Source organism: Bos indicus x Bos taurus, chromosome 21 (genome assembly GCF_003369695.1).
Source record: "Bos indicus x Bos taurus breed Angus x Brahman F1 hybrid chromosome 21, Bos_hybrid_MaternalHap_v2.0, whole genome shotgun sequence".
Taxonomy (NCBI): Eukaryota; Metazoa; Chordata; class Mammalia; order Artiodactyla; family Bovidae; genus Bos; species Bos indicus x Bos taurus.
The window spans coordinates 26,215,122-26,238,018 of NC_040096.1; the positions used below are offsets into that span (position 1 = coordinate 26,215,122).

The 22,897-nt window shown below is 45.7% G+C and overlaps 1 protein-coding gene and 1 non-coding gene across 4 annotated transcripts in view; one reads left to right on the plus strand and one right to left on the minus strand.

Moving 5' to 3' along the window:
- Positions 1-22,897, minus strand: part of CTXND1 (cortexin domain containing 1) — a 116,742-nt gene that overhangs the window by 17,723 nt on the left and 76,122 nt on the right. The gene's annotated exons all lie outside the window — the stretch shown is intronic.
- On the plus strand, positions 21,837-21,909 carry TRNAG-CCC. The gene has a single exon. It is a non-coding gene; the product is annotated as a tRNA-Gly (tRNA).

The following is a 22,897-nucleotide window of genomic DNA, read 5'->3' on the forward strand; positions in this document are numbered from 1 at the left end:
ATGTTATGATTTTCTTTGACATAATTGGGGAAAACTGAACATAGATTGAATATTGTATGATATTAGGGTTAAGTAGATCAGATCAGATCAGTTGCTCAGTCGTGTCCGACTCTTTGCTACCCCATGAATCCCAGCACACCAGGCCTCCCTGTCCATCACCAACTCCCGGAGTTCACTGAGACTCATGTCCATCGAGTCAGTGATGCCATCCAGCCATCTCATCCTCTGGCGTCCCCTTCTCCTCCTGCCCCCAATCCCTCTCAGCATCAGAGTCTTTTCCAATGAGTCAACTCTTCACATGAGGTGGCCAAAGTACTGGAGTTTCAGCTTTAGCATCATTCCTTCCAAAGAAATCCCAGGGCTGATCTCCTTCAGAATGGACTGGTTGGATCTCCTTGCAGTCCAAGGGACTCTCAAGAGTCTTCTCCAACACCACAGCCCAAAAGCATCAATTCTTCGGTGCTCAGCCTTTTTCACAGTCCAACTCTCACATCCATACATGACCACAGGAAAAAACCATAGCCTTGACTAGACGGACCTTTGTTGGCAAAGTAATGTCTCTGCTTTTGAATATGCTATCTAGGTTGGTCATAACTTTCCTTCCAAGGAGTAAGCGTCTTTTAATTTCATGGTTGCAGTCACCATCTGCAGTGATTTTGGAGCCCATAAAAATAAAGTCTGACACTGTTTCCACTGTTTCCCCATCTATTTCCCATGAAGTGGTGGGACTGGATGCCATGATCTTCGTTTTCTGAATGTTGAGCTTTAAGCCAACTTTTTCACTCTCCACTTTCACTTTCATCAAGAGGCTTTTGAGTTCCTCTTCACTTTCTGCCATAAGGGTGGTGTCATCTGCATATCTGAGGTTATTGATATTTCTCCCGGCAATCTTGATTCCAGCTTGTGTTTCTTCCAGTACAGCGTTTCTCATGATATACTCTGCATAGAAGTTAAATAAACAGGATAACAATATACAGCCCTGATGAACTCCTTTTCCTATTTGGAACCAGTCTGTTGTTCCATGTCCAGTTCTGTTGCTTCCTGACCTGCATACAAATTTCTCAAGAGGCAGATCAAGTGGTCTGGTATTCCCATCTCTTTCAGAATTTTCCACAGTTTATTGTGATCCACACAGTCAAAGGCTTTGGCGTAGTCAATAAAGCAGAAATAGATGTTTTTCTTGAACTCTCTTGCTTTTTCGATGGTCCAGCAGATGTTGGCAATTTGATCTCTGGTTCCTCTGCCTTTTCTAAAACCAGCTTGAACATCAGGAAGTTCACGGTTCACATATTGCTGAAGCCTGGCTTGGAGAATTTTGAGCATTACTTTACTAGCGTGTGAGATGATTGCAATTGTGCGGTAGTTTGAGCATTCTTTGGCATTGCCTTTCTTTGGGATTGGAACGAAAACTGACCTTTTCCAGTCCTGTGGCCACTGCTGAGTTTTCCAAATTTGCTGGCATATTGAGTGCAGCACTTTCACAGTATCATCTTTCAGGATTTGGAGTAGCTCAACTGGAATTCCATCACCTCCACTAGCTTTGTTCGTAGTGATGCTTTCTAAGGCCCACTTGACTTCACATTCCAGGATGTCTGGCTCTAGGTCAGTGATCACACCATTGTGATTATCTGGGTCGTGAAGATCTTTTTTGTACAGTTCTTCTGTGTATTCTTGCCATCTCTTCTCAATATCTTCTGCTTCTGTTAGGTCCATACCATTTCTGTCCTTTATCGAGCTCATCTTTGCATGAAATGTTCCTTTGGTATCTCTGATTTTCTTGAAGAGATCCCTAGTCTTTCTCATTCTGTTGTTTTCCTCTATTTCTTTGCATTGATCGCTGAAGAAGGCTTTCTTATCTCTTCTTGCTATTCTTTGGAACTCTGCATTCAGATGTTTGTATCTTTCCTTTTCTCCTTTGCTTTTCGCTTCTCTTCTTTTCACAGCTATTTGTAAGGCCTCCCCAGACAGCCATTTTGCTTTTTTGCATTTCTTTTCTATGGGAATGGTCTTGATCCCTGTCTCCTGTACAATGTCACGAACCTCATTCCATAGTTCATCAGGCACTCTATCTATCAGATCTAGGCCCTTAAATCTATTTCTCATTTCCACTGTATAATCATAAGGGATTTGATTTAGGTCATACCTGAATGGTCTAGTGGTTTTCCCTACTTTCTTCAATTTAAGTCTGAATTTGGCAATAAGGAGTTCATGATCTGAGTCACAGTCAGCTCCTGGTCTTGTTTTTGCTGACTGTGTAGAGCTTCTCCATCTTTGGCTGCAAAAATATAATCCATCTGATTTCGGTGTTGACCATCTGGTGATGTCCATGTATAGAGTCTTCTCTTGTGTTGTTGGAAGAGGGTGTTTGTTATGACCAGTGCATTTTCTTGGCAAAACTCTATTAGTCTTTGCCCTGTTTCATTCCGTATTTTTTTGTTGGTTATGATAGAGGTATTGCAGTTATGACTATATAATGTAACTTCTTAGGCCTATTTGTTACACATACACACAACACACACACACACATGCATGTATCCTGTTCCTCAGAAGAAATCAGTATTCTGATATCACCATGCATTAGTTTTATCTGTTTATAAACTTCATATAAATGAAACCAAGTGTGTACTTTTTTGTGTCTGACTTCTTTTGCTCAAATTATGGTCTATGACTTTTTAACCACATTTCCACATCTATCAATAGATCTTTTTTATTGCTGTGAAGTATTCCATTGTGTGACCACAGCACAATTTATTTATTCACTCCATAGCTGTTGGCCATTTGGGTTATTTCCAGCTTGGGCCTCTTATGAACTGTACTGCTAAGAAATTGTTGTACTTCTTTGCTTATCTTTTGGTGAATATATGTACTCATTACGATTGGTTGTATTCCTTGAGGTCAAGTGGCTGGACTATATAGTAGCTGTACGCTCAACTTCTGCAGATATCGCCAAAGAGTTTTCCAAGTTAGATGCACACTGGCATGCCTTTCAGCAATTCTAGTTCCTATGTGTCCTCATCAGCATCTGGTATTTTTAGACTTTTACATTTCAGCCATTCTGATGGGTTATATTGTGGGTCATTTCCTTAATGTGAAATGAGAAGGGTGTTTTTTTTTTTTTTAGCTATTTTGCTAGCCTCCTCTATGAAATGCCTATTCATGTCTTTTGAGCATTTACTTATTGGGCTATGTGTCCTTTTGATTCGTAGGCATGAATATATTCTAGATAAGAATCTTTTGTCAGATCCATGTATTGCAAATATCTTCTCTCAGTCTTTGTATTTCCTTTCCCTTCCCTTACTGATGTCTTTAGTGAACAGAAGGTCTACATTTTAATAAAATACAGATCATTAATTTTTCCTTTTATGGTTAGTGCTTTCTACATCCTATGTAAGAATTTTTTTCCTACCCCCAAATCATGAAGATCTCCTATGTTTGCTCCCTAAAATTATATATTATATCCCAGAATTAGAAAATATATAATTTCTAGGAGCAAATGAATGTCCATGTTTGGTATTAAGTAAAGTTCACATTTTTTCCCCAGACATTGATCTCTCTTGCACCATTTATTGATAACACCATGTTTTCTCTTATTGTATTACAAGTCAAGTGATCCATATAAGTGGGTTGATGTAATGATTTAAAAATACATCCCCAAATCCTTCCAAAAGGGGCAGTCCATGGTCCCGCCCCCTGAATGTGGATGGGCCTCTGTGGCTGCCTCAAGGAATAAAATGAGGTGGAATTCCAGGGCTGGCTGAGTTAAGGGTCACATAACCTTTGTGGTCTCTCTCGGACACTGGCTCTAGGAGCCTTTTGCCATCATGCCAGGAACTGCCTGGGGCTGCCACCTGGAGAGACTGCCTGAGACCACCCATGGGCGAGGCTGTTCCTGTTCCAGTTGTGTGAGTCTTCCCAACCCACGTGCCAGACAAGTGAGTGAGGAGACTTGGAGACCCCACTCCCAACCAGCATCTGGCTGCCATGACCTGAGAGATGCAGAACTGCCTAGTGGAGCCTACTTCAGCTCCCAGATATGTGATCAAAATAAATGATTGCTATTTTTGAAAATTATTTTTAATTGGCAGATAATTGCTTTACAATGTAGTGCTGGTTTCTGCTATACAACAAAGTGAATCAGCTATATGTATACGTATATCCCCTCCCTCTGAAGCCTCCCTCCCACCCACCCCAGCCCACTCCCCTAGGTTAAATAGTTACTATTAAGTCAAGATTTGGGTAATTGATTACACAGTAATAGATGACCAGAACCGTCTATTTCTGGACTTCTTTATCCTGGTTCTGTTGTCTTTTTTTTACCAAAACCACATTTTCTTGTGCTAGCTTTATCCTAAGTCGTGCTCAGCTTGTTGGGATGTTGGATATCCTCATATTTCTGTCTGCTCACTTCTACAAAAGGAGCTGTAGAAATGATATTGGAAGCCACTGTGGCTCCTTCAGCAATTACTTGGGTTTGACGCCCCCAGTCATCTGCTCTAAGAGCTGCGGGGTTCCACCCTGGGCACAGTAACTGAAGCGGAGAGCAGTGGGCGAGTTTTATTTCGGAGAACTTGGGCCAGACCCAGAGGGAAGAGTTTAGTCCTTCCCTCCTCCCTGGGGAAGGTGGCAGCTCAAAAGCGACTCTGAGAAGCAAATCCCAATCACAGCCAATAAAGAAAGAACAGGGCAAATAACCAACAAGGACCTACTGTACAGCACAGGGAACTCTGCTCAATGTCATGTGGCAGCCTGGATGGGAGGGGAGTTTGGGGGAAAATGGATACGTGTGTATGTACGGCGGAGTCCCTTCACTGTCCACCTGAAACTATCACAACATTGTTAATCGGGTAGACCCCAATGTAAAACAAAAAGTTTAAAAAACCCCTGTGATGGGTTGAGGGCAGAGCTTTATAAGACCGTGTTTCTCTAACATCCATCCGCCTAACCTGGTTTCTCCTCCAACTCCTGAAGTGAGGTCTTTTTTTTTAAGATTTTTTTTGATATGGATCATTTTAAAAGTCTTTATGAAAATTTGTTACAGCATTACTTCCGTTTTTATGTTTTGGTTTTTGGCCCCAAGGCGTGTGGGATTTCAGTTTGCCGTCCAGGCATTGAACCCGAACCCACCCGGGGACTGGAAGGTGAAGTCTTAACACTGCACTCCCTGCTGTGAGGTCCTTCCTGAGAGTTCTCCTCCCACTCAGTATTTGCTGGGGGTGGGGTGAGGGTAGGGCGCCAAGTGTCCCCTCCCCCTGCTTTTCTCCCTGGCTTTCCCGCTTGGGTTAGCAAGTCTCCAAGAGCATATTCTCTGCTTCATTTAGGAAGCAGTCCATGCACCAGGCCCTGGGGGCAAATGGCAAGCTTCTCCTGCAGGAGGCTCTGGCATGGTTCTCAGATTGGAGTTTTTCAGTTTCTCCTGCTCCCTGCGGCTGAGTGCTCCAGCGCTCCTGCTGCCCGTGCCTGCTGCTCTGGCCCTGCGCCTTCTGCTGCTGCGGGACACAGACCCCACTCCTGTCTCGTGGGAGTCAGCCTCTGACATAACAGTTGAGCATTCAGTCATTGATGTCAACCTGATTCTGTCTGCTTCACAGCTTCCAGAAATTTTTATACCCTTCTGCTCCACTGAGGACACCCTAACCCCTTTTCAGCACTGGTACAGATGTCTGTGTCTACATTTTGTCAGCTTTTTTTAAAAAAAATTAATTTGTTTATTTGGTTGCATCGGGTCTTAGTGGTAGCACAACATGTGGGATTTTAGTTCCCTGACCAGGGATCAAACCTGTGTCCCCTGTATTGCAAGGCAGATTCTTAACCAGTGGACCACAAGAGAAGTACCTGTTTGGTCTACATTTTATTTCTTTGGTAATTTTAGTGGATGTAAAGCACCAAGAGAAGGCAAAACATAATCAGTTCTTCATTTTGAAATGAGCAAGATTTGTCCCCCTCCCACCCATATCTTTTTTGAGAGTTCCCTGGTGGCTCAGGTAGTAAAGAATCTGCCTGCAATATGGGAGACCCACGTTCAATTCCTGGTTGGGAAGATCCCCTGGAGAAGGGAATGGCTACCCATTCCAGTATTCTTGCCTGAAAAATCCCATGGTCAGAACAGCCTGGCGGGCTACAGCCCATGGGGTCGCAAAGAGACACAACTGAGTGACTAACACTTTCACTTTCACCCATATCTTTGCTCTTTTGTCTATTAACCAGTCTAGTCTTCGTATCTTATTTCTGGGGATCATGGTTTACTGAGTTTTATTGAGTGAGCATAGCACATTCTATTTAAATTTTACCTCTGTTCCGTGAAATACATAATCTCCTTCGTGCTTCCCCCAAATCTTGAATTCCAGCTCCTTCCTTAATGTTACAAAGAGAAACAAATCAAACACAGTAAACTTGACATGCAAAGAAAATGTCCCTGTGTTTCGTACAGCAGATGGAATGTCCTTCACAGGCACCCACCTTGGCGAGCAGTCGGGGCACTGACTCATCAACAATATCACAGTCTTCCACTGTAAATATCACAGTCTTCTACTTCAGCTTTTCGGTTTCCTTTATTCATTCTTTATCTGTCATTCAACTGTCTGCTTCACACGGAGGCTGACTTCAATGGTCTGTTGTTATTGATGTTGTTCAGTCGCTCAGTCGTGTCCAACTCTTTGCGACCTCATGGACTGCAGCATGCCAGGCTCTCCTGCCCTTCACTATCTCCTGGCGTTTGTTCAAATTCATTACCATTGAGTTGGTGATGCTCAGGTCGTCCTCCATGGTCTTACTTCCTCCCACCCCTGGGTTCTTGCCCCTCTCACATGTTACACCCCAGGATGTTTAGTGATGTCTGGGTGCCCTGCCCATTGTTCACAGGCAGTGGGAAGCCAGGAGCACCACCTCAGCCAGTGGGCCTCTGTTGGGTCCACTCCTTACTATTATTGATTAGACTATTTTACAGATCTGAAGAGTGGATGTAACTTGTGGAAAACTGATAGCAATGCAGATGATTCTTGCCCGGTAGCAAGGCAAAGAATTTTGCCTGGAAGAAAAATCACCCCAAAGGTTACAGTTTATTGCTCTGTAGCATGTTAGAAATTTTGCCTGTAAATCAGCAATTGTATTCAAGCAGTCTTGCTTTCACGGACTTGGAACAATTTACTTTTTCCAATTATCTTGGAGTCAGCCTTACCAGCCTGATAGCCCCTTCATTAATGAATTGAATAAATCATTGCTCACTTTATATACTGGGATTCCCAGGTGGTTCAGTGGTAAAGAATCCACCTGCCAATATAGGAGATGCAGGTTCAATCAGTGGGTCAGGAAGATTCCCCTGGAAGAGGAAATGGTAACCCACTCCAGTATTCTTGCCTGGAGAATCCCACAGAGAGAGGAGTCTGGCAGATTGTAGTCCATGGGGTTGCAAAAGAGTGGGACAGGACTGAGCTAATGAGCACACACAGAAGGTGGTACCTGGGTTCCAGGGAGGTAGAGGGTGTGGATTCTGTGTCTCCTGGTCATCCTGGTTTCTGTGACCCCCAGCTCTTCTCTGTTCAAGCTGTTGGCTTGGTAACTTGATGCTGGTCTTTCAGTGCTTTGGTTGACATAGCTTCTCACCAGCTTGCCTAGGCTGAAGAATCTCTGAGCCCTCTTCTCTACTCCATCCACCTGACGGCTGTGCAGCTCCGGAAGAGGGTGGTGAGCCTCAGCACTGGCTCCAAGGACACACAAAAACCAAGGAGCTGGAAAAAGCCAAACTCCACAGCCACCTCACTGGGACCACTACATTCAGTAAGCTGTGTTTTTAAACAAGTCCACTTCATCCAAATTGTTAAACTGACCACAAGTTGTTTGTTTATACCCCTCTCTTACTATTCTGTAATATCTGTAGGATCTATAGTAATGCAGCCCTTTAATCCCACCCCGCCCTGTTTTTAACTAATGTGTATTGGAGTCGCTTTACAATGTTGTGTTACTTTCTGCTACTCAGCAGAGTGAATCAATCACACAAATACATACACTCCCTCTTTTTTGGAGCTCCTTCCCATTTAGGTCACCACAGAGCACTGAGAAGAGTTCCCTGTGCTATACAGTAGGTTCTCATTAGTTATCTATTTTATACGTAGTATAAAAATGCAGGGCTTCCCTTGTGGCTCAGCTGGTAAAGAATCCGCTTGCAATGTGGGAGACCTGGGTTCGATCCCTGGGTTGGGAATACATGTATACATATATATGTATATATGTACATATATATGTGTGTATATATACATATGTATTATATACATATATATGTGTGTATATATACATATGTATTATATACATAGTGTGTATTGATACTATGGGTCAGCAGTATTCATATGATGGGTCAGTAGTACTGATATGATGGGTCAGTAGTATCAGTCAATAATATCATTCCCAATCTCCCAGTTCATCCCACCCACTCCCAGCCACCCTTAGTATCCATACGTTTTCAATGTCTGTGTCTCTATTTCTGCTTTGCAAATAAGATCATCTATACTATTTTTCTAGATTCCACATTCATTCTTGTTATCAGTAATGAGCGTTTTCTTTCTGTTTCTTTACCAGTTTATCCATCTATGAATCCCTTCAAAATGTGTGTTTGGGTTTGATGGTTTGGATGCGTGCTTGCTACCTATAACTGAGTTCTACCTTGACTTTCCTACATCCTTCCTTTGACATTGCCACTCATCTTCCACCTCCTTCAGTTGGAAGCATGTATCACTGATGCTGGGTCTTTCTTCTTTTCCAACCTGTGCATTTAGGGCTATACATTTTCCCATAAGTAGTGCTTAGCTGTAACCCACAAGCTCAAAAAATTTTTTTAAGTTTGTATTTACTTAGAGATTTATCTATCTATTTCTGCAGTGCTGGATCTTTGCTGCTACACACAGGCTTTCTCGAGTTGTGGACAGCCTGAGCTGCTCCTCATTGTGGTGTGAGGACTTCTTATCATGGTGGCTTCTCTTGTGAGGAGCACAGGCTCTAGGGCACATGGACTTCAGTAGTTGTAGCTCCTGGATTCCAGAGCATAAGCTCAGTAGCTGTGCTGCACCGGCTTAGCTGCTTTGAGACATGTGGGATGTTCCTAGACCAGGAATCAAACCCATGTCCCCTGCATTGGCAGATGGATTCCTATTTACTGTACTACCAGAGAAGTCCTCAAAATATTTTTAAATCTACACCGCAATTCCTTCTTGGACATATAGGTATTTAAAAGTGTGTTGCTTACTTTCCAAGCATTTAGAGATTTTCTGGTTGCCTTCTCGTTATTGATATCGAGTTTAACGCTGCTTTGAAATCCACCACTACTTCTCTGTGTCCATCCCACTGTCCTAAAGGGGCGGGGACCCCCAGTCCTCAGTCAGCCCTCAACCTGTCTAATGCACCTTGCCCCTCCAAGTCCAAGTGAGAAGAGAAGTTGGGAGTACATCTCATCACCTTCAATCTCTCTTTCCCATTTTGTCTGCCATTTTTTTGTCCTGCCTTCTTTTTTTTTTTTTTTTAATTTTACTTCCTCTGGGTCTAATTCTCCTTCTTGAATGCAGCTAATATCTCATTAAGAATATGGACAAGGCTCTAAACCACAGGAGAAATTTATGAGCCAAGTCCTCTAAATTGGTTTGTGAGACACTAAATAAAGAAGAAAATAAGGGAGTTTGGAAATTTTCTTCTCAGGAAAATAGCCTGGCTTGCAAGGCTATTATTCTGCTGCATAATCATATTTTTGATTGTGTCAGGAACTGAATATGAGTGTGGCCTTCCTTTCTGCATCCCGCCAGTAGCATTCTAATCTCTTCCCCAGCAGATTGTTGTCCAGGATGAATCAGGTGAAGGTGAAAGAGAAAATCCCATTAACTTGGTAAAAATACTTCCCTTCTTGCAACCAGGGAAGGGTCTGTGCACACTGAGAGCAGCCATGGTCAATACCTGTACAGAGTTTCTATTTTGGAACACGGTTTCCATTCACGGTTGTTGTTAAAGCAATAATAATGGACTGCTTTGGTTACTGAGCTAAGCAGGTTCATGAGATTATGTCCCAGTCTTGGGCACGTAGATGGTGCGATGCTTCTGGGACCAGAGTGGGATTGGAAGTGAGGATCCACAGTGACTCTGAGGAGTTCCTACCTTCCTGTGTTTGAAGGGTGGGCATGGGGACAGCCAGGCTAGAATGGGGTGCGGTTTGCCTGGAACACTGAACACCTAAAGACATGCTGTCAACAAGCGGAGCGATGCTGAGGATTGTGAACCAGGGCAGTGGCAGTGAGGACAAGCAAAGTGTGGACAAAGGGGTCAGTGAAAAAGGGAAAACGCTTGGCTTTTCTGTTCCTCCCTTCTTTTCCTGAAGCACAGAGAACTCATTTACAAATCTCACTCATTTGGAGCGATTTAATTGTCTTACAACAGACCAGTAGCCAAAGAGATGTTTAGGAAATTGAACCTACATTTCTAATCTGAGTGCCATTTCATTTGCGTCCTTATGTAATTATTTACCTTTTCAACACTGGCAAAGAGCCTTTAACAGATTTTTCTTTTAAAGGAAGAGAATCAGAGCTTCCCTGGTGGCTCAGTGGTAAAGAATCTGCCGCCAATGCAGGACACACAGATCTGATCCCTGGTCTGGGTAGATTCCACACGCCAAGGAGCAGCTACTGCAACTACTGGGCCTGTGCTCCGAAACAAGAGAAACGATTGCAGTGAGAAGCCCTCACGCTGCAACTAGAGAGTAGCCCCTGCAACTAGAGAAAGCCTGTGCAGCGATAAAGGTCCAGCACAGCCAAAAATAAGTATAAATAAATCTGTTAAAAAAAAAAATAAAGGGAGAGAATCGGGCTTTTATCTCCTCATAATGAAATTGGGTTGCACGACATGGATGAGCAGTGAGTCCCTGAGGGAAGTGATACAACCAGCTCTGCTCAGTCTTCCTCTCCCCCTCCCCATCCAAAGCCTCAGCAGGGGGTCCTTTTCATAAATAATCAGGCTGATTCAGGTATATTGAGCCGTTTCCACTGTTAATTCTTACCTGCTGCTGCTGCTACTAAGTCGCTTCAGTCGTGTCCAACTCTGTGCGACCCCATAGATGGCAGCCCACCAGGCTCCCCCGTTTCTGGGATTCTCCAGGCAAGAACACTGGAGTGGGTTGCCATTTCCTTCTCCAATGCATGAAAGTGAAAAGTGAAAGTGAAGCTGCTCAGTCGTGTCAGACTCTAAGCGACCCCATGGACTGCAGCCTACCAGGCTCCTCCACCCATGGGATTTTCCAGGCAAGAGTACTGGAGTGGGGTGCCATTGCCTTCTCTGGTTAATTCTCACCACTGTAGTTAAAATCTCAAAGCCCTTTCTCATGGGAAAACAGCAGACACTTGTAGGAAGTTCCTTTCTTAGGAGGGGAGAGAAGTGGTTACAAGTTCAGGTCCTAGAACAAGATGTCCAGACTCAGATTCTGGCCACCTGGCTTGCCGGCGAGGTAACCCTGAACAAGTAATGTAACTTCTTCAAGCATCAATCTTCTTATCTTTAAACGGGGGATAATGATAGCCCACAAATCTCACTGGATCTCTGAGAAGAATAAATGAGGATATATGTCAAAAGTGCTAAGTGGAGTGTCCAACAGAGAGTAAACATGTTATGAAAACAGTCACTGTTGTTCTTATTTTTGATGGTTTCCCTCCATAGATGTCGCAGGGCTTCCCAGATGGTGCTAGTGGTAAAGAACCCACCTGCCAATGCAGAAAATGTAGGGATACTGGTTCGATCCCTGGGTCGGGAAGATGCCCTGGAGGACGGAATGGCAACCCACTCCAGTATTCTTGCCTGGAGAATCCCATGGACAGAGGAGCCTGGTGGGCTACAGTCCATGGGGTCACAAAGAATCAGACATGACTGAAGTGACTGAGCACATATACACTCCACAGGTGTCCGTGCCCCACGCTGACTGCCCGAGTAAACCAGATCCCATCCTTCAGCCTGCACACCTGCTCTCAGCGCAGGGTTCCCCGGGACACAGACGACCACACGGCAGATCACCTGGTGTCCTCTGACAAGGGAATATCTCACAGTGACTGAGTGACCTAGGCTGGATCAGAGGGCTGGCTGCACCTACTGATACGAGGGGTTCAGGGGAGCCGCACAAGCCAGTGTCTCCAAAATGACTCAGACCAGCAGAGGCACGCTGCAGGACACTGACTTGGCTGTCCCCGGGAGTAATTAATCTCCCTGAAACTGACGGCCCCTTCAAGGCAGGCAGCCACAGTGGCTGTGTGCATCGGAGCTGCAAGACTCCTCTGCACATGTGAAGATGTTTGTGAGCACAGATGATGCCCCCGCGGGCATCCTTCAGAGTGGGAGCAAACTGCTATGGAAAGTCCAAATGACCTTGAGCAAGTCACTGAGCCCTGGCATCCTCACCAGGAAAACAGGCAGGTTGTTGTGGGGGATTCCATCCTTGTGCGCAGGGCACCATGTGGAAGCCAGAAACCAAGGAGCACCAGCCTTCTTCCTTCAATGCATTTGCAGACTTCTTGGTGGGGTGGGGTGGTGACAAGGATTGAATATGGCAACTTGACCTTTTGGAGGCTGACCCTCTGACCGGGGGCACTTGGATGAAACTTGGAAAAGAAATCACAAACAACAGGCAATGTGCTAAATGAGGAGGGTGATGGGGGTCAGGGGTGGGTACGAGTCTGGGCAGAAGCTGGGTAGAGGGCAGAGCAAGATGGGCTACCTATTATTATGCACAACATCTAGAAGTCAAAATGAGGACTCTATGCTTTGTCTGTGTCATATTGCCTCTGTCAAAATGTCCCTCTCGGACTCCCCTGATGGCTCAGTAGTAAAGAATCCACCTGCCAAGGCAGGGCACTCAGGTTTGATCCTTGATCCGGGAAGATCCCACGTGCCTGGAGGTAGTAACTAAGCCCATGGTGCCACAACTACTGAGCCCAAACTCTAGAGCCCATGTTCTGCAACAACAGTAGCCATCACGATGAGAAGCCTGGGCACCACACCTAGCGAACAGCCATGGCTCTCACCAGCTAGAGAAAAGCTGGTGCAACAACAAAGACCCAGCACAGCCAAAAATAAATAAATAAAAAAATTTCTAATGCCCCTCTCTTCACAACTGCAGCTTCACGGGTCTACTCCCCAGTACCCCACAGTGTTCTGGATACCCCAGGTCAGCTCTGAACACAAGGCTGCTGCTTGGCTGTGGCCTTCTTCAGTGAGGCAGGGACAGTGAGCTGCAAAGAGCAGCAGGCTGAGGGGTAATCCCCGTGGAGTTTGAGTAATGGCTCTGCTTGTTGATGGCTGTGTGACCTTGGTCAGGTTGCATGGCCTCTCTGTGCTCTTCAACCAGAGTCCATCCCCTTCCCCTCCCCCTCAGCTGTTTGTTCTTCCCTGTGGAGTCTGGGGGAGATGATGAGGCAGGAGAAGCTTCATCTAGTCAAGCAGAAGGAGAACCAGTGTACAGGCTCCTGTGTTCCTCCATTTAGGGTGTCCTGTTGGGTTACCCCAGTGCCTCCAGGGACTCGGTAAGACACCTGAGTAGCAGAAACCTAGAGAATGGCTCTCTCTCTCTCTGGGTATCTGAAGTGCATTTCAATGTGAGTTAGAGAAGAGATTCAGGACAGAGGCTACCCCCCACCCCCCGATCTTTTGGCCATGTTGCATGCGCATGTGTTTCCCAGGGAGAGGAACTGGCCAGCCTGACCTCTTCAGCTCAGCATCTCAGAATGAGCTTGCCCCAACTCGTGTTCATCTGCATAACCTAGTTGTAAGCTTGTCTGGTGGGGAGCAGTGGGGGTGCGTGGCATCACGTCACTCTGGAAGGCTGCAGGGGAAACCAAGTCCCTGTTTCTAGTTCCAGCTCGACCTTTGTCCTGAGGGCCCATCTAGCCAGTTGGATGTCCTTCCTGGGATGTCCTGGTTTGTTGCTCCTGGCCACAGAGAGGTGCCCTGGTATAGTTCAGTGGTTAGATAGCCCTCCACCCACCCCTCAGCGCCCCAACATCGCAGCACCACTCTGCCAACACCTTCCTCTTCCCACAGGCTTGAACCTATCTCTGTCGCCTCATGATGACGGCCTGGAGCAAACTATTGAACCCTTCTGAGCCTCAGTTTGCTCATCTGCAAAATGGGAACAGCAGAAGTAACTACCCAAAGGGGTGCTATGAGAACTAAGAAGAATATATACACAAAGCACTTAGAAAAGCATCTGGGGACTTCCCTGGTGGTCCAGTGGCTAAGACTCCATGTTCCCAAAGCAGGGGGCACAGATTCAATCCCTGGTGTGGGAACTAGAGCCCACATGCCACAACTAAATTTCCCCCATGCTACAACTAAGACTGGAGCAACAAAGTTAATTAATTATTTTAAAAAAAGAAAGAAACATGTCTGGTTCATAGCAAATACTATATAACATTCCTCAACCAGCTGTCTATATGGACTTATCTTTGGCTGAGGCCTCAGTCTGTTCTGGCTGCTATGACAAAACCCTGCAGACTGGGTGGCATGTGAACAACACAAATGTGTTTCTCACACTTTTGGAGGCTGGAAGACAGAGACGGGGTACCCGCATGGACAAGTAAGGGCCCTTTGTCACGTTGCAGACTTCCCACTGTGTCCTCACAGGGTGGAAGGGGCCAGGGAACTCTCTGGGGTCTCTATGATAAGGATGCTAATTTCATTCATGAGGGCACTATGCTCATGACCAGTTTGAGCACAACCAGGAGCTCCAGTGGCACAATAGGTTAGTACATGGTACTTATACGGTAGCACATGCAGAGCAATGCCAAGGTTGTGAGTTTGAGCCTCACTGGAGCATAACCCTTTTGGGCCTTCCCAGGTGGGTGAAAAAACATGATTGAGTGACTTAGCACACACACATGCAGACCCAAATAAATAAATAGATAAATACATAAACTTGTTTTTTTTTTTTTAAAAAGAACACTGCCTCTTTCTACTCCAACTCCCTACCCCTGGCCTCATGTCCCCTCCAGTCTAAGGCCTTTGAGAATCAGCAGCATTTGGGGGATCAGGCCAAGAAGAAGCTCAGTTGGAAACACATTCAGTTTGAATTACTGGAGTGGATTTCCATGGTCCACAATGATTTGTGTATAAAGAGGCCACGCATAACAAGGTTTCCCTGGCTATAAAGTGGCAAGATTCAAACCATGGCTTGACTGACTTGATCTTTAGACTCCACTGTATTGGCTTTCATGTGTTTATGGTGGTCATGACAGGCTTTTGAGTCTTTTTTTTAAATTTTTGACCACACCCTGTACCAACGTGCTGATATCTGATCTGATAGAGTGCCTGAAGAACTATGGACAGAGGTTTGTGACCCTGTACAGGAGGCAGTGATCAAGACCATCCCCAAGAAAAAGAGATACAAAAAGGCAAAATGGTTGTCTGAGGAGACCTTACAAATAGCTAACAAAAGAAGAGAAGCTAAAGGCAAAAGAGAGAAGGAAAGATATACTCATTTGAATGCAGAGTTTCAAAGAATAGCAAGGAGAGATAAGAAAGCCTTCCTCAGCAATCAGTGCAAAGAAATAGAGGAAAACAATAGAATGGGAAAGACTAGAGATCTCTTCAAGAAAATCAGACATATCAAGGCAATATTTCATGCAAAGATGGGCTCAATAAAGGACAGAAATGGTATGGACCTAACAGAAGCAGAAGATATTAAGAAGAGGTGGCAAGAATACACAGAAGAACTATACAAAAAGATCTTCATGACCCAGATAACCAGGATGGTGTGTTCACTCACCTAGAGCCAGACATCTGGAATGAGAAGTCAAGTGGGCCTTAGAAAACATCACTACGAACAAAGCTAGTGGAAGTGATGGAATTCCAGTTGATCTATTTCAAATCATAAAAGATGATGCTGTGAAAGTGTTGCACTCAATATGCCAGCAACTTTGGAAAACTCAGCAGCTGCCACAGGACTGGAAAAGGTCAATTTTCATTCCAATCCCAAAGAAAGGCAATGCCAAAGAATGCTCAAACTACCGCACAATTGCACTCATCTCACATGCTAGCAAGGTAATGCTCAAAATTCTCCAAGCCAGGCTTCAACAGTACATGAACCATGAACTTCCAGATGTTCAAGCTGGATTTAGAAAAGGCAGAGGAACCAGAGATCAAACTGCCAACATCTGTTGGATCATCGAAAAGCAAGAGAATACCAGAAAAACACCTACTTCTGCTTTATTGACTATGCCAAAGCCTTTGACTGTGTAGATCACAACAAATTGTGGAAAATTCTGAAAGATGGGAATACCAGATGACCTTACCTGCCTCCTGAGAAATCTGTATGCAGGTCAAGAAGCAACAGTAGAACTGGACATGGAACAACAGACTGGTTCCAAATTGGGAACGGAGTATGTCAAGGCTATATATTGTCACCCTGCTTATTTAACTTATATGCAGAGTACATCATGAGACACGCTGGGCTGGATGAAGCACAAACTGGAATCAAGGTTGCCGAGAGAAATATCAATAACCTCAGATATGCAGATGACACCACCCTATGGCAGAAAACGAAGAAGAACTAAAGAGCCTCTTGATGAAAGTGAAAGAGGAGAGTGAAAAAGTTGGCTTAAAACTCAACATTCAGAAAACTAAGGTCATGGCATCTGATCCCATCACTTCATGGCAAATAGATGGGGAAACAATGGAAACTGTGGCTGACTTTGTTTTTTTGGGCTCCAAAATCACTGCAGAATGTGACTGCAGCCATGAAATTAAAAGATGCTTCCTCCTTGGAAGAAAAATTATGACCAACCTAGACAACATATTAAAAAGCAGAGACATTACTTTGCCAATGAAGATCCATCTAGTCAAAGCATGGTTTTTCCAGTAGTTATGTATGGATGTGAGAGTTGGACTATAAAGAAAGCTGAGCACTGAAGAATTGATGCTTTTGAACTGTGGTGTTGGAGAAGACTCTTGAGAGTCCCTTGGACTGCAAGGAGATTCAGCCAGTCCATCCTAAAGGAAATCAGTCCTGAATATTCATTGGAAGGACTGATGCTGAAGCTGAAACTTCAATACTTTGGCCAACTGATGTGAAGTAGTGACTCACTGGAAAAGACACTAATGCTGGGAAAGATCGAAGGCAGGAGGAGAAGGGGACGACAGAGGATGAGAAAGTTGGATGGCATCACCAACTCAGTGAACATAAGTTGAACAAGCTCCTGGAATTGGTGCTGGACAGGGAAGCCTGGTGTGCTGTAGTTCATGGATAGGGTCGCAATGAGTCGGACATGACGGAGCGATGGAGCTGCACTGCTCCATGTGCGATCTTAGTTTCCTGAGCAGGGGTTGAGCCCACACTCTCTGCATTGGAAGGTGGAGTCTTAACCCTTGGACCGCCAAGGAAGTCCCTGCTTCCTTAAGCAAACACTGGTTAGCCTGTTTCCAAAGCCTGGTCAGCGCCAGACACCGTTTCCCACTCTCCACCTCTTCCCATGTGCTTTCCTGTCTTGTGGCCCCTGAGCAGCCTGGACACCCCACTTCCCCAAAGTGGATTCCACACCACTGTCTTGTGTGGGAGCTTTCCCAGCCTGAAATGGCCTGGCCAAGCCATCTATGTGGCTCCTGTTGATTTCTTACTGGACTGGCATGCAATACTGACACCCGTGAAGCTGCGATGAAGCTCTGAACACATCATGCCACGCTCTCTGCAGCAGAATCAGTTCCTGATCACCTGGTAAAGTGAGACGTCTCTCCATGAAGGCTCCCTTCTGGAAGTCCTGAGGACTTTCCAGACATCTGTTAAGGGGAGAAGGATTTTAGAAGCTAATTTATCTCACTGATTCACTGATGGGAGTTCTTTAAAAATACATCTGTTTATTGGCAGCACTTTGTACAAGATATAAAAATCAGTGGCAACTGTCACATTTAAGGGAAAATAAAACAAGCATGTAAATGCTCAAGGAGCCCTTAATGACGGATGTTATTTTCTTTCTAGCAGCCAGCATCGTGATTCCGAAGTCAACCGGACATCCTGGGATGTAGGCAAGTCCACAAGAGAAACCTGACTTTCTGCTCCTTTTGGTTCTGCTTCCTAACAGGCCCCTGGGAGACTAGCCCTACGGGGGGAAGTGCTGGAATTTGGCCAGTACCAGCTGCTATGTCAGAAAGACTTAGTGCTCACGCACTGTCCCCTGGTCAAGGTCTCGGAAGTGAGGGAGAATTATGGTACCTCAAGGCAATGGCACCCCATTCCAGTACTCTTGCCTGGAAAATCCCATGGGCGGAGGAGCCTGGTAGGTGCAGTCCATGGGGTCGCTAAGAGTCGGATACAACAGAGCGACTTCACTTTCACTTTTCATTTTCATGCATTGGAGAAGGAAATGGCAACCCACTCCAGTGTTCTTGCCTGGATAATCCCAGGGACGGGGGAGCCTGGTGGGCTGCCATCTATGGGGTCGCACAGGTCAGACACAACTGAAGTGACTTAGCAGCTTAGCAGCTGCTTTAGAAATAAAGAAACTGGTTCCTTAGGTATCACACAGATCCCCTGGAGAAGGGAAAGGCTACCCACTCCAGTATTTTGGCCCGTTATGTGTGACATAGGTTGAGAAGACTTGGGGACACCCTAAAGAGAGACAGGTGCTGCATTATGACTGCATCACGGTCACTCCAAGTAACTGGCTCTGTTGAGAGGCAGGAGAGATGGACGGGTCCTGAAAGGAGCTCCTTCTCTCCAGATGCCCTTCACTGTGTTTTCAGGGGGCTTCCTTGTTGGCTCATACAGCAAAGAATCCGTCTGCCAATCCAGGAGACACAGCTTTGATCCCTGTGTTGGGTAGATCCCCTGGAGGAGGGCACGGCAACGCCAGTATTCTTGCCTGGGAAATCCCATGGACAGAAGAGCCTGGCAGGCTACAATCCTTGGGGTCACAAAGAATCAGATACAACTGAGTGACTAGGCATGGGTGTTTTCAGGGATTTGGTGGCAAGTTTGAAACTGCAGAGGCTCCCTTGGGCCACCAGGGGCTCCTGTGAGCCTAGGCAAGAATCATCTGTCAATAATAGAAGATCTCAGGGCTGATACCCTGGGGCAGCGTAGGGCTGCCAAGCTGTGGTCCGTCTGGCTGCTCCTCTCCAGAACAGCTCTGAATGGTCTGTTTTCTAAATCAGGCCTCATATTCCACTCCATGAGACAGCGCCAGATAGTGTCCAAGTCCAAGGTCACAATAGCATCCTCTGGTAGACTTGGGCAAAAACACGTTACGCTCAAGGGCTTCCCAAGTGGCTCGTTGGTAAAGAATCTGCCTGCCAATGCAGGAGACAAGCACACACGGATGCTATGCTCAGGCTGCAACGTGGCTATGAGTTTACTTTCATTTTAATTTTAAAGAATTGGCCATTGGGAGATTTTACATAAGATTCAGAATCTCTGTTTTTGGAAGATTGTCAGATCTGCTGCCCTAAACCTATATTTCTGCCTTGCAGTGTGTGGATGCATGCTCAGCTGTTCAGTTGTGTCTGACTCTTTTCGACCCCATGGGCTATAGCCCACCATGCTCCTCTGTCCATGGGGATTCTCCAGGCAAGAACATTGGAGTGGGTAACCATGCCTGCCTTCAGGGGATCTTCTCGACCTAGGGACCCAACCCATGTCTCCTGAGGCTCCTGCATTGGCAGGCAGATTCTTAACTTGCAAACATGTAGTCAGAGCTAAGTTGCCAGTGTCCCCCACCTTTTAAAAAAAATATATTTATTTGGCTGCCTTGAGTCTTAATTGTGGCATGCAGAATCTTCACTGTGTCATGCGAGATCTTTCCTTATAGGCTCGGTCTTTGCCATGCGCACACTTAGTTGCTCCATGGAGTAAGGGATCTTAGTTTTGTCCCCTGCATTGCAAGGCAGATTCTAACCACTGGACTACCAGGGAAGTCCCCCGTCAGTGTCTCCTTCAGACTGCTCCTGAGTCTCATTTTCCATAGTCCTCACCACTCCCTATCATCTTGGACCCAGCCTCCCTCAGTCATCACGTCTCCTGCCCAACCTCTGGAGGTATTTGATTTTGCTCTTGAGAGGCACGTGCTGCTTAAAGAAGTAGACTGTGAGTTAGAACATACAATCTTTTTTAAACATTTATTTTTAATTGCTTTACAATATTGTGTTGGCTTCTGCCATACATCAACATGGATCAGCCATAAGTGTACACATGTCTCCTCCCTCTTGAACCTCCCTCCCACCCCCAACCCCATCCAACCCCATCCCACCCCTCTAGGTCATCACAGAGCACCAGGCTAAGCTCCCTGTGTCCCTCATACAGCAAATGCCCACGGGCTATCTATTTTACATATGGTAATGCATATGTTTCCATGCTACTCTCTCCATACATCCCACCCTGTCCTTCCCCCACTGTATCCACAAGCCTGCAGAACATGCAACCTTTGCTACACAGTGAGGTCAAGAGCCTTGGGCTTGGCAAAGACTTCATCTGTGACCACAGGAGCTGCAGCTTCCATCCACCAATCCTCCAGTTCCTTTCAGCCACCTCCTCTTCACTCCAGAAGGAGGCTGGGTAAAGTTCACTTGCCCATTTCCCTGGACAGGTGTGGGTCAGCACAGTCAGCAAGGCCTGGCTTCAGGACCCTCCAGGGTCTCCCGTGTGGCCTGGTTATCAAGGGCTGCAGGAGGTGCTCCCAGCTTGGTAAATACTAAGTTAGATCTCTCCAACATACACTGGAGAAGTTACACATGTGGCAGTAGCCATCCAATGGGTTTTGTTCAATTGCCAAGTCATGTCTGACTCTTTGTGACCCCATGGACTGTAGCACGCCAGGCACCCCTGTCCCTCATCATCTCCCGGAGTTTGCCCAAGTTCACGTACATTGAATTGGTGATGCCATCCAACCGTCCTATCCTCTATTGCCCACTTTTCCTTTTGCCTTCAGTCTTTCCCACCATGAGGGTATTTTCCAATGAGTCAGCTATTCGCATAAGGTGGCTAAAGTATTGGAGCTTCAGCTTCAGCATCAATCCTTCCAATGAATATTCAAGGATGATTTCCTTTAGGATTGACTGATTTGATCTCTTTGCTGTCCAAGGGACTCTCAAGAGTCTTCTGCTGTACCACAGTTTGAAAACATCAATTCTTCGGCGCTCAGCCTTCTTTATGGTCCAGCTCTCACATCCGTACATGACTACTGGAAAGACCATATCCTTGGCTATACGGACCTTTGTCAGCAAAGCGATGTCTTTGCTTTTTAATACGCTGTCTAGGTTTGTCATAGTTTTCTTGCCAAGAAGCAATCATCTTCTAATTTCATGGCTGCAGTCACCACTCACAGTGATTTTAGAGGCCAAGAAGAGAAAATCTGTCACTGCTTCCACCTTTTACCCTTCTATTTTCAATGAAGTGATGGGATTGGATGAGAATTCATGATCTTAGTTTTTTTTTAATATTGAGCTTTAAGCTGGCTTTTTCACTCTCCTCTTTCACCCTCATGAAGAGGCTCTTTAGTTCCTCTTCGCTTTCTGCCATTAAAGTGGTATCATCTGCATATCTGAGGCTGCTGACATTTGTCCCAGCAACCCGATGGGTAGCAGACACTTCACCACCTACAGAATTCCCTTGGTTCACTGCCACCTCGGCTTGTTCTCTGGGCATGTCTCTGAAGCCCTAGAAGAGATGGCATGGGTGGCCATTGGATGGGTGAGTGAAGAGGAGTGGGCTGGGTGGGACCCTGCAATGGCAGAGTCTTCACAGGTCAATGCCCAAGAGCTTCAGTAAATACTTTGGACAAGAGGCCAAGGATATTCTCTAGGGCCAGGTAGGCAGTGACATATTAAGAGAATCTAGACTCAGGACTTCTCTGGTGGTCCAGTGGCTAAGACTCTGCACTCCCAATGCAGGGGACCCAGGTTCAATTCCTAGTCAGGGAACTAGATCCCACATGCTGCAACGACAACAACAAAAAGATCCTGCGTGCCACAACAAAGATCAAAGATCCCTCGTGCTGCCGCTAAGACCCAGAGCAGCCAAATACATACACTTAAAAATTAATAAAAAAGAGAATCGAGAGTCCTTAGTGTCATTACCTCTTTTCCTTCCTTTCCTGCAAAATTCCAGTTGCAAAAGCATCTCTCTCCTGTGCCCCTGGGGTAAAGAATGCCTCCCAACTGGGAGTCCATGAGATGAGATGGGATGTAGACATGGTTGTCTCAAACTGGGCTCTGCCGACTAGTGACCAGTGAGGGAGCCTGGGTGGGTCTCTGTGCTTCCTCACAAGAATGGGGTGGGTGACCCCCAACTCTCAGAGCTGCCCGCTTACACAGAGCAGGAACACAGGAGAGCATGACATACCTATCCTGGTGGGGAGCCATAGGTGCTGGAGGAGTCTGATACTCCGGACCATCTGGGGAGTGGGAGGAGCCTGGCTTCGAGGGAGCGCATTGCCGCACACTGTCCATCTTCTGGGTCCCCACGTCCATGCAGGGACCGCCATTCAGCACCTGGTTGAATTTCACATCCCAGTCACGAAGGGGGTGGGAAATGAGAAGATAAGTCCAGACCATTAATTATTAATTACCTTTCTCTGTTTAGAATCCTTGTTCATTGCAGAACACAAAGCAATCTTCTCATACCCTACTAATGCCTTCTCTTCTCTGAGACCAGCAAGCCAGAGTCAAGTGAACAGATGAGGCCTGAGAATTTATGTGAAATTTATGTGAGACCCAAGCTCAGGATGGTGGGGGACACACTGGTGAATGATGTGTCAAAATCAATAGACCCTACAGCCATCTTTTTATTATTCTTTTTCTAAGTATTTCTTTTAAAAATATTTAATTATTCTTATTTTATTTTTATTTTTTGGCCACGCAGCATGTGGGATCTGAGTTCCCTGACCACGGATTGAACCTGCTGTGCAAA